We start from the raw sequence: 3054 nt of genomic DNA on the forward strand, positions 1-3054 counted from the left end.
ATATCTCTTTTATTTTCTCTTCCCCCTTTTTCTTCTCTAAAACCCCATCTTAAACATCCATTTCTCCTATTTTAGAGACTACTACTGTACCAATTCACTGCTATTTCCTCCTCCTTTCTGCTTATCTTGCCAAATTCATGGCTGGGAGTCAAAAGTCTCTACCTATGTTTTTATATGAAAGAATAAAAACAGTGGCTCATATGGAATGAAAGTGCAATAGGAATTGAGAAATGAGGCTAGAACACTGAAAGTAAAAGTGGAATAGTTTTATTGGTTCCATAATTGGATTGATAACTTTGAGAGTTAAAAGAACTTTGCCATTGAGCAATTTAAGAGTTATGAAATGGTTGTGAATATTGCAGTGTTAGAAATTTCAGCATGGATGGAGGTATGAAATCAGACCTTGTTTTAAGCCCTAGCATCACAGCAAACTTGATATCAATATTTCCAGTAGAATAAAGTGGTTACAAGATAAATTAGAGCAGATTGAGGTGAGGAACTTAAATGTAGAAGTTGTACATTGCACTTCAGCCTGGAGGTAAAGGAAAGAAGTGAAATGAGATGGTAATTGAAGGGAGAGGTATAAATGTACTTGAAAGGAATAGAAAAAAAGGTTTCATTGAAGAGTGGTTGTGATAAGTGGGTAAGAATGAAGAAGGAAGAAGTTTAAATTGAGTGAATATAACATGAATAATGAATTAATTTGGTTTAGAAATAACTCAGATAAGAACTATTGGAATTCATGCTGTCATTTATTTTCCCTTATTCTACTACATGAAAAAACCCCAAACCAACAGATGTCTCAAGAAAAGTGCCAGGATGTTGTATTAAAATGCCACAATTATTCATCCATGTGTTCCAGGGGAAAAAAAGAAAAAGAAAAAAAGAAATTAACTGTATATTAATTTGTAGTCTGTTTTACAACATTAAAACATCTATATAGCATGTCTGAAAAAATCCTTTTTTTTTTTACTACATCCTATTAAAGCACATAGTACTACATGAATTCATTTTGGGAGAAATCTATTATCTATGGTTTGGAAATATAGTTATACTGAAAATTTATTTAAATACAGTCCTTTCTGAAAACAAGACTATAGAAGAGATAACCTCTTTGTCCCTTCCAGCTCTAAAAGTCTATTTAAACATTATTCAATGAATGCCACAATTACCTTAATTTAAAATTAAAACATCATCTGGATCTTCAGTGGTTTCAGCATTCCTCAGGCACAAAAAAAATACTATCACCCAAACATTTCTAATCATTCCTTTAAATAGAAATTAAAACAAGATATTTATATATGGGTTCTTAAATGGACATTTTTTAAAAAGGAAAGTGCCTGGAGAACCAAATCTTGCAGAATCTTTAAGATCAGATGTTTAAACAATGTGATGAGACTTCATTTTTAGCATGGTAAAAGAACTAATTCTTAATACATAAGGTTCTATGATATTAAATTTTAATTATCCCTAGGAATACTTCTAAGTGTTACTACTACTTAGCTTCTTTAGCTGTTACAATCCATCTATATCCTATCAATTGGTTGTTGTATTATTTTAGTCATGTCAATCTCTTTGTGCCCACGTACCATAGCATAACAATACTATCTATGAAGTTTTCTTGACAAAGATACTGGAGTGGTTTGCCCATTTTTTTCTCAAGTGGATTAAGGCGAAGAAAGGTTAAATGACTTGTTCAGGGTCACACAGCTAGTGTATGAGGCCATGTTTGAACTCAGGTCTTCCTCACTTCAGGCCCAGAACTCTATTGACTGAGTCACCTCGCCGCCTCCTTAGTTGGTATGTAACATTAAATTTATTTTTCACAAGGTTTCATTATTTTACTCAGTGCGGTAATAATACAGAATAATTTCTTATTTTCATTATATTTACATAATTTTCATTTTGCAGCCAATATTGACTTGATGATTTCTAATTGTTTTCTACTAGCTTCAAGGCTATTATTTGACTTTGTGCCTCTTGAATGTTAAGCTGATGAAGATACTAAGAGGTCTCAAACATGATAATTGACAATGGATATCAAAGTAATAATGCAATATTGACTCAGAGTAAGCCAAAGGAGGACTCTCCAAAGGAAAAAAGACAAGCTGTGGAGAAGCATATTTATAGGAGCTGGAATGAACCATATGTTCTCACCATCAGCTTCTGTTAGTTTTGGTGGTCAGGTTAAATATCTTTTCCTACAAATGAAAATATTTTGAATGTCTGGTCTTTTAATTATGTGGAGGACATGCAATAAATGGAATAAATTGATTTTAGGCTTTCTGTAAAAGTATATTTGCATAAATAAGTAATTTCTAGGAAAAGAATAGAAAGAGGGAGAATGAAAAGAAATATGTCTCCTCTTAATATTGGAACTCTTATTCTAAGTGTACCACATATTCTGAGCTCCTGTCCCAATCTCCATTTGCACTGGCAGGTCATGTCCACAAAATAAGGATACTGTACATATTTCTGCTAGGTTTTATGGGAAGTCCTAAGGAGTCAAGTAGTCTTATGTAGATTATTGTTTTCTTGGCTCTGCTTTCATTACTTTGCATCAGTTCACTTTAGCACTCCCAATGTAGGCACTCACCCAGCTGTTTCAGGGGGTCTTTTAGGACTAGGACAAGGAAGGGGAGTGAAAACAAAACAAAACAAAACAAACCCCTTGACCCTCTGAAGTTAATAAGGACATTTTCTAGTCAAGGTGGGGGGTAGGGATAAGACAGAAGTGATCTCCTTACCTGCAAGCAATTCTTGCCTAAGGGTTGACTAGAGGCATCCATCACTAAACTGCCAGAAGTTTAAATCCCTAGATTCCAAGTTGGCTTGCAAAACCCAGAGAATGTGAAAAGTTTCCTCAACCAATATGAATAAAACTTTCTGTGTCGCTTGAATTCACTTGATCAAATGACTTCTAAATTCATCAAGGACATTTTGTACTTAGTTAAAAGTTTTTGATTGATTAATTCAATATAATGTGTTCATAGCTAATTCATAGATTGATTCAATGGAGATGCTTTCACCAGTTGAAGGTATGAGAGATGAATG

Source organism: Vombatus ursinus, unplaced genomic scaffold (genome assembly GCF_900497805.2).
Source record: "Vombatus ursinus unplaced genomic scaffold, bare-nosed wombat genome assembly UNPS02014942.1, whole genome shotgun sequence".
NCBI classification, from domain to species: Eukaryota; Metazoa; Chordata; class Mammalia; order Diprotodontia; family Vombatidae; genus Vombatus; species Vombatus ursinus.